Source organism: Camelina sativa, chromosome 8 (genome assembly GCF_000633955.1).
Source record: "Camelina sativa cultivar DH55 chromosome 8, Cs, whole genome shotgun sequence".
NCBI lineage: Eukaryota > Viridiplantae > Streptophyta > Magnoliopsida > Brassicales > Brassicaceae > Camelina > Camelina sativa.
In genome coordinates this window covers 12,198,515-12,208,603 of record NC_025692.1, presented here as the reverse complement: position 1 = coordinate 12,208,603, position 10,089 = coordinate 12,198,515, and the positions used below count along the sequence as shown (strand labels likewise).

General features: G+C 38.2%; 1 pseudogene; it reads left to right on the top strand.

The window, feature by feature from the left end:
- LOC109125918 lies at nucleotides 7,486-9,770 on the top strand (annotated as a pseudogene).

Below are 10,089 nucleotides of genomic sequence, written 5' to 3'. Positions count from 1 at the left end.
CGTGAGTATTACCAGAAATACTAAGTGAGGCGATCCTTCCATCTACGAGCTATACACACAAGAAAATCAAGAGTACAACCAAAAATAAAACATAACAAAACAGTCATCAAACAGAACACCCAATAATACATTCACCACACCTACACATCATCACACAAAACAAGTAATACAACTCAATTGCTCAGATAAGCTCATGGTCACGCACTCACCTTAACAAGTGATTCATTAAAATAACTACAACCAAAAGAGAGGCTCTCCAAATTCCAAGAACAACCAAACTCGCCCATACAACCAATTACAACAACAAACAAACATTGAAAACAAACTGCCAAGAAAAACAGAAAAAAAAACAATCTCACAAGTGAAACCACAAAACCAAAACGACCTGTTAACTTTCTAATCCCTCCGGTGAAAGGCAAGGTATAGAAGTACAGAAGCTTCCCACAAAATGTCGGCACTAACAGATCTCAGATGAACCCGCAATCGAGCCCGAAACACCCGCTAGTCTCAATCCGCGACTGAGAAAAAACGCCTCACGAAACTACCGATATCTCCTAGAATATTAACTCAAATTCACTTCTGTAAAAAGGAGAGTCTACCAAAAATGAATATCTTACAAAATGATTTGAGCATCTGGATCTTCGTTCTTCCAAACCCTGACAGTTCTATTTCTCTCTTTACGCTAAGCAAAAAGCTTGATCTCCTTCTCTTTCTACACCAAATAATCAAAAGTTTTCTTTCTTTCTCTCCCTCTAGAGGCATCAAAAATATGAGGGAGATTACGGGTTTTTAGTTTAATTAGATTAAACCAGGATTTAATTAAACCAAAATCAGTTAAAATTTAATCCTTTGGTTTGATCCACATCTCAATTTTAGAAGGCGGATGTTACATATACGAGGATAGAAAAAGAAAAAAAAAAGAAAAATGTTTGTAAGTTGTAGCTTGATCACTATTGTCCCTCTTTTTGTAATGTACAAATACTTATAAACATTGGTTAAGAAGCCAAACTCTCTAATCAATGTTACAGAAATACTCAAATCAGGTTTTAGTTTTTGACATATTAAATTATATATTATAATATAATAATAATAATAATAATAATAATAATATTGATAATAATAATAATAATATTGATAATAATAATAATAATAATATGTTAAATTTGAACTACTAAAACTAATGGATATTTTCTTAAAGTTGGTTTTCATAAAATAAATAATGAATACAACATATACTTAAGAATATTTTTGTAAACTGTATTCAGGACATAAATATAATTATTAAATCCCTAAAAGTTTTCCGTATGTATCTCTATATATACTTTCTTTCCTTGATCTCAAAGCCTTCATAACCTAATCTAATATCTCTTTATCTCACCGCCGCCTAGGCTTTGCCATTCTACCTCTTCTTCTCTCTTTCTTTAGTGGTATCATCTCAGACTCAAGCATATCTTGGAGCAATCTCTTAGTCAATCCAACTGCTTGACACAAATGACTCCGCATCAGTTGAGATCTGAAATACTCTTGCATCAACATTTGCTAAACCAAGCCGTGGATACGTAAAGCAAGTGAAACATCATAATAAACAATGGAAAAAGGTACCAAAGCTATCTATGACCGCAAAGGTCTCACCACTCTAACCGATTAACTTAGTCTCTTAGGCAAAGCCATATTCAAGGCGCACTCTAGCCTAAAGCACATGAAGCGCTTTAGATAGGATATCTATATTGAAAAATTTGGGGCATCATTTTGGTGGAAACCCTGTAATGTCGTTGTTGGGGAAAAGTTAATTTCTTGTGTTGGTGATATCATTTCTTATCTTTGGACCAACATGTTGTTTTTATTTTTAATAAATTTGTTTGCTAATGGACTTGAATTTTTGGTTTTTTTGAAGCAGCAAAACACTACGAAACATCTTGTACATATGATTACAAATATATAGTGGATCAAATTGGGGGACAAGACACGCCTTGTCCCTGATTAAAATGCACGAACATCTCCTCAATCATGAAGTAAAACTGCCCTCGACTACCCTAAGTTAGGTTAGTCACTGCTCAACTTCTTCAATCCATGGTAAACATGTTTTCTTCCTTTACTTCCAATAAATTGTGGTAAAGATTATATCCCATTTTACATTAGAATCGACTCATTTACAAAAGAAGAAAAATAGAAAACTTTGCATTATGATGTATATGATTATGGTATTGCATTGACTCACAAATATATTTTTGTCACAAAGTCCCCATAACATTCATGTTATATTCAAAGAAAAAATTTGCTCTTAATTTTCACATATTTTTTCACATTTTCAAGATTTTCGCATAGATTTCCAAATTTCACATAAATTTCAAACAGTAAAACCTAATTGTTTCTAGATTTTCACACGATTTTTGATTTTTGTTTCCAAAATCTATTTTATTATATACCCATTCAAGATTACCCAATTTTAAAACATACGACCAACATCCCAAACAATTGAGGCATTAAATGTTATATATTTGTTTAGAAAAATCTAATATATATCCAGTTAAGATGTTTAATATATATTCTTCTGTAATTTTTAACAAATTTCAAAAAACAAAAGCTGGAACTAAAATCCCAATAATTTGGGTTCCTAGTACTTCTAACCATTTGTGAAATATATGTGTATATATATATATTTTAAATAAATAAAATAATAAGTTACTAAATCTTAAAAGCATGAAGAAAATAACTAAATATGTTACCTTTTAAGTGTCAAACCTTAAACAACACATCGTCACTAGAATATAAAACGATAAACTATATGTAGTATGTAATATATCATATATTTAATTGTATATCATAGAGGTGAAATATTTTCTTATTTAATCATCTACCATAAAAATTTTAGCGATAATATGTTGGCAAATTTGACTTATTTATTTGTATTTACTACTATCTACCATAAATAAGGTGACATATTTCTTTGCAGTTTTGACTATTTTGGTAAGTTTGTGAAGAAAACAAATTGATATATAATTTTAAAAAATATTTCGACTAATGTAACTCATCACTACAACACTTGAGAAGTACAAATATTAAAATTTTATGTTGTGTCCTCACCAAATTCAACTTTTACATGAGACATTTTGCATATCACATTTGAAAATATTTCAATTATTTCATTGTACCTAATGAAAATGAGAAATGCCAAAACAAGTAATGTACACTGTCACTTTACATGAAAACAAGAGTTAACTATATTATTAAACATCTATAACAAAATTTTAATAATTGCCAAAAACATACAGTACTTTGATTACATTAGTGCTAACATTATTGTTATGATTTTTTCATAGTTTGTAATTAACAGATGCATATATCAATGTTAATGTTAGGAAAAGATTGAAATTCTAGAATTATAGCAAGATTGGGCCAATTTCTAACAAGGTAGATTTTCACTGTTAGCACCAAACCAAAAATCATGAAATTAAAATAAAATTTTGTTCTTTTCTTGTTCGTCTTATTCAGAACAAAATTATACTTTAATTTCATGCAAAAATGAAAAGGTTTATTTTTTTTTGGAAATTGGCACAATCTTGCTCTGATTCTAGAATTCGATATTTTTCCTAGTCATAGCATTGACATATTCTTCTGTTAATTAATTACAAACCATGAAAATTATTTTTAGTACTAATTTAATGGGAGTATGATTTTTGCAATTATTACAATTTTCTTATAAATGTTTAAAAGTATAGTTAAATATATATTTTGTGATATAGTGAAAAGTTAGATGATTTGTTTTGGCATTTTCCCCTTTCATTAGGTAAAATGAATTAATTTAACATTTTTGAATGTGTTAAAAAAGTCACATGCAAAAGTTGAATATGGTGAAAACACATCATCAAATTTTATTAATCTTACTTCTCAAATATTGTATAAGTGATTAACTACATAGAGTCAAAATGTTTTGTTAAATAATATATAATATATATTTTCACAAAATTGCAAAGAAATGTATCTCCTTATTTATGATAGATAATAAATAAGTACATATAAATGAGTCAAACTTGCCAACATATTATGACTAAATTATATAATACATGGTTAAGTGAAAATATTTCACCAATACGGTGTTCAGTTAAGTATATGATATATTATACACATACTATATTTTTTATTGTTTTATATTCGCGCTTTCTAAGGTGTGAATCTAAAAACGTTTTTATCTTTCAAGAGTCAAGACTGACATGCATCATATCTTTTTTGTTTCAAGGCACACATGCCTCATATCCTTCTAGTAAAATGAACAACTAATTATTTAATCATCAAATTTTTTTCCTTCAATGATAATTTTTCATTAGCATATTCTCGAAATATTTATCAAAATGATACAAATTATTTCATATAGTTGACAAATGTGATATGTTAATTAGTGTAACGTCCCGACCGCCACCTCTCAGTGGACCCCATCTTTAATTCCAGTCCATGGGCCACCTTCCTTAATGGGTCTTACGTCCTCTCACTAGGTTCGCGAGTCCATCCATATCCGACGGCCAGTTTGCTACGTCCGGGAGGCTTTAAAGACTTGTTACCGTCTCTAAAAATCAGCACATGATCTTTTCCTGTGTTTTGTTCTCACTCGCACAGTTCCGACAATCACTTCTTGGAAGGTCACCCATCCTGAGACTACTCCAGCTCAAGCACGCTTAACTTTGGAGTTCCCTCAGGTCCACTGACCGAAAAGATAAGTGTCCTTTGGTGACATAGGTGACCAAATCAATTCTTTTAAACCTTTCCGCAAGTCTCTGAAACCGGGGTATTACAATTCACCCCCACTAACAGATTGCAACGTCCTCGTTGCGCACCAAGACCATCATCCCCGATGGTGTGAGCTCACTCGACTCCACACTCGTCTGGGTTCCGCTTTGATACCAAACTGAAACAACCCGACCTATTTTTTTTATAACAATATAATTAAATAGCCATAATATTTAATTAAAAGCCAAACAATAAACCAACAACAAATAAACATGCACAGCGAAAGACAAACCAAACCAACTACAATTTAATATAAATACAATACCAATCATAACCAATATAAACCAGCAACCTAGCATACTTCTAATAAGGTTACAATAACAAAATAACATGAACACACCATAACCATCTTTCTTTCTACTCTTTCTAGTTCTTTCATACTTTCATTGTTTTTGGGATCAAGTTACTTTTGTGACAACTAGAGAAGTTTCCTTTGAACCCTTTTTTGTTTATTGATTCATTTTTAATGCTATACTTTATAATATCAATGTTGTTTTTTTGCATAATGAGTGAGTAGTTTACTTTGTTGGGTTTTATGGGGTGATTCAAGGGGAACTCATGGTTTGCTTCAATTAGGTTTTAAGATCTTATTTTCGGTTCTATATTAGAGTTCTTTTGGGATATCTTTATCTTAATGCATGTGATTAATGCACGGGAGCGTTATCCTACTTCTCTGAACTAGTGTATCAAACTTGCGTAACTTGAGTGGCAGAGTTTGGTGAATGTATCAAACTTGTTTTACTAGCTGGTTGACATGCGTCGTTGCCTACGTGAGTTGAGTAACATAGTATGAAGACTTCAGACTTTCATTCTATGAAAATAGCTTGTGAGTTCATTAGTGTTTCGTAGTTGAGAACCTAACCAAAATTAGTATTTACTTGTTAGATCTTGACACTTAATATTGCTTAGAACCATGAAAAACCAAGGATGACTCCCAAACGCCCAACACCTTCGTCTTATAGTTTTAAACCGCTTTTATTTACGCTTTCTTTATTTGCAATAGATATTAGGAAAACCAAACTCCCAATCTCTTATTTAGTCTTTGTAACATCCGTGAACCGAAATCCCGGTTTGGGGATTGCATCGGTCGATGCAGAAGGTGCATCGGTCGATGCAGGTTCAGTTCTCTGCGTTTTGAATTAAGTTAAACGCTGCGTTTTGGGTTATGAAAAACCCTTAACTTGAGTATTTTGTCTCATTCGGCGAGTTTAGCCGGTTTTGAGAGAAAACAAAAGAGAGAAAAGTTCCCTATGTGTTCTTGGTGATTTCTGGAGATTTGAGGCTGTTCCTGTAGAGATCTGTAGCTGGGATCGTTGTAGGAGCTTCCTAGGAGCATTGTTTTGCTTGTTTGAGGTTCAGATTCGTCTAGGCAAAGGTAAGTGCATGACCATGGCTTATCTAAGCTGGAGAAATCTCTGATTTGCTTGTTTTGTGTTGTTACGTTTGTTAGATTGGTATTTGGGACGATTGGAAGCTTTCTTGTGGCTTGGGATTGTGTTTTGTGGTTACAGGAACAAAAATCCGGCAAGAAGCTTCCGGGGAAAACGATGCTCGACATTGCATCGGTCGATGCACTATGTGCGTCGGTTGATGCAAATGCGAGGACGGCGCGTAAAATCTAGGATTATCGTGTTATGTGGAGCATGCGTCGGTCGATGCAATGGGAGCATCGGTTGATGCAAGTTAGCCTTGCATCGGTCGATGCAGATCTTGCATCGGTCAATGCAACCTCTAACTGGTGTCGGTCGATGCATGTTGGTATCGGTCGATGCTGAGTCCTGGTTTGTTATTATTGATTTTTGATTGTTTATTGATGGTTAGAGATGTCTCTATTGCTTGTGTGTATAGCCCAGTAGATGGGAGGATTGCCTTACTGAGTGTTTATAAAATATTCATGCATTGCAATTTGTGTTTGTGATGCAGGTAATGGCAAAGTGTGATCGTGGAATCAAGGCAATGAAGAGGAGGATGTTCTAGTGGTTCGCTTGAATCTAGAATGTTGTTTAGGATTGTTGGTTCTCTGATTTATGTTGTTTGGATCATTAGTTTGTGATTTGGAATTAATATTGGTTATTGGATTATGATTGGATTATTTATTGGTTATTGGTATCTGTGTTCCGCTGTTGGTTGTGTTTGTGGTTAAGTGGCTAGTGGGTATGGGACCACTAGCTGTAGTGAATTTATTATTATTATTTATTATTTATTATTTAAAAAAAAAATGGGTCAGGTCATTTCAGTTTGGTATCAGAGCCCTTACGGTTCTAGGTTTAGGTTCACTAGGTTTCTGTTGTGATGTTTGGGATTGCATGTCTTGATTGATTATGTGAGTTAGTCAATTGTGTGTGACATAGAGTCCTAGAACATCCTCTTCGAGCCTACAGTGTGATTCCACGGTGAGTTTTTGATTTTTGTGTTATGTTATTTGCGTGCTTAGCCATCTGTTCTTGGTAGTGTAGATGGCTAGAGAGGGTGCTGTTGCTGGTCGTGGTCGTGGACGCGGACGTGGTCGTGGTAGGGGTAGAGTCCTAGTGGTTAGTGAGACCGAGGACCCGAGTGTGACAGCAGAGGGTGTCGGCGAGTCGCAGGGTGTCCAGGGGGATTCCGTGAGTGTGGCCGGAGGGGGCGGTGTTGATGCTCCAGTAGCCGGTGATGTTAGGGGCCCAGGTGCGGGTGTCCCAGTGGGTGGAGTCCCGGGTGTCGACCATGCGATTTGCTGGCATAGTTGTTAGCGCGGTTGCCACCACTGGCACCGGCTCAGGCTCAGGTAGTGCCACCAGTGGTGGCGGAGGAGCGGCAGCCAGTGGTTGCGGATGTGGGGGTCCATTCTTGTTATATCAGCATGCTGACAGAGATGGGTCGTATTCGTACCGAGCGGTTTTCGGGAGGTACAGATCTTACCGCTGCGGAGGCGTGGAGGATGAGTGTGGAACGTAACTTCCATACTCTGAGATGTCCTGAGGAGTTTTGGGTGGACATTGGGGTTCACCATTTGACTGGTGATGCTCAGTTGTGGTGGAGTTCTATGGCAGCTAGGAGAGTGCAGAGGGAGATGACTTGGGCTGACTTCGTCTTGGAGTTCAACCGCAAGTATTTCCCTAAAGAGGCACTGGATAGGTTGGAGGTACAGTTCCTTCAGCTAGCTCAAGGAACTCGGTCAGTGCGGGAGCTTGACTTGGAGTTCAGTCGACTTATGAGGTATGGGGGTCGGGATATGGAGTCTGAGGAGGCTCAGATCAAGAGGTTTTTGAGGGCCCTATGTGATGACTTGAGGGTTCACTGTAGAGGGCGAAGTTACGCTACGCGTACGGAGCTGGTTGAGAGTGCAACAGGGATTGAGGAGGATATCCGGGCACAATCAGTGGCGGCTAGCTCAGCAGTCCAGCCTAGCAAGGCACAACATCAGGGAGGTTCTAGCAAGGGCGGAAAGTCTGCGCAGGGAACCAAGAGGAGATGGAAGGCTACACAGAGGCCGGGTGGTTCGAGTTGCTTCGGGTGTGGAGGCAAGGATCACAAGGTAGCTAGTCGTCCCAAGAGGAGTGCTCAGACGGCAGCAGATCGTGTGTGCTATCATTGCAGGGAGCCAGGGCACATCAGGCCCTATTGTCCCAAATTGTATCCGGTAGTAGTGGCAGCGTTGCAGCAGGTGCAGCCGGGAGGGCAGCAGGTGGCACGGATTGAGCAGGCACCACGAGTTTACACGATCGTAGAGACTGGTGGAACCAGTGCTGGAGCGATCACAGGTATAATCTCTGGTACTTTGTCTTTGTGAATTCTTAGTAAGTTCAGATTTTATGTTGTCCTGTGATAAAGTGTTAGGTTCTCAACACATGAGGTTTGTGTAGGAACCTTGTTGGTGGGCGGGTTTAAGTCTCATGTTATGTTTGACTTTGGAGCTACTCATAGCTTCATTACCCTGGAGTGTGCAGAGAGTGCGGATATCATGGGAGATCTCGGAGAGCATACAGGAGTTGTCAGAGTTGCTGGAGGCAGGTTTCTAAGGGTCATTGATAGAGCGAGGGGTATCGATATTCAGATCGCGGGAGAGTGTTGGCCTGCGGATTTCCTTATCATCCCAGTGGAACTGTATGACGTTATCTTGGGGATGGAATGGTTGCATCGGCATATGGTTCATCTGGATTGTCATCGAGGTAGAGTGGAGTTTGAGCGCTTAGGAGGGAAGTTGGTTTTTTAGGGGATTTGACCAACTTTGGAGAGTCTCGTGATCTCGGCTGTTCAGGCTAGGAAGATGATCGAGAAAGGTCGTGAGGCTTATTTGGTTCCTATATCTATGCCAGAGTCAGTGGGGAAGTCTACGGTTAACGGTATTCAGGTTGTGGAGGAGTTTGAGGATGTGTTTCAGTCATTGCAGGGATTACCACCTTCTCGGTCGGATCCTTTCACGATTGAACTGGAACAAGTGACGATACCGTTATCCAAGGCTCCTTACAGAATGGCTCCAGCAGAGATGGCAGAGCTGAAGAAGCAGCTAGAGGATTTGTTGAGCAAGAGATTCATCTGTCCTAGTGTATCACCGTGGGGAGCGCCAGTGTTATTCGTTAAGAAGAATGATAGGAGTTTCCGCTTGTATATTGATTACAAAGGTCTGAACCGGGTCACTGTGAAGAACAAGTACCCTCTTCCGAGAATCGATGAGTTGTTGGATAATTTGAGAGGTGCTACTTGGTTCTCCAAGGTAGATCTGGCATCGGGTTATCATCAAATCTCGATAGATGAGGCAGATGTGAGGAAGACTGCTTTCAGGATGAGGTATGGGACTTACGAGTTTGTGGTGATACCGTTTGGGTTGACTAACACACCAGCTGCGTTTATTGAGATTGATGAACAGCGTGTTTCAGGAGTTTCTGGACGTGTCTGTCATCATTTTCATCGATGACATCCTGGTTTACTCTAAAAGTTCTGAAGAGCATGCAGTGCATTTGAGGGCAATTTTGGAGAAGCTGCAGGAGCAGAAGTTGTTTGCTAAGTTGAGCAAGTTTAGTTTCTGGCAGCGTGAGATGGGTTTTCTGGGTCACATTGTGTCTACAGATGGGGTTTCTGTAGATCCCGAGAAGATTCAGGCTATCAGGGATTGGCCTAGACCGCAGAATGCCACAGAGATCAGGAGTTTTCTCGGTTGGCAGGGTATTACAGAAGATTCGTGCAGGAGTATGCGAGCAGAGCAAGTCCTATGACTAAGTTGACGGGGAAGGATGTTCCTTTTGTCTGGTCACAAGAGTGCGAGGAGGGCTTTGCAAGCCTGAAGGAGATGTTGACTACTGCTCCGGTGTTGGCTTTGCCTGAGCAGGG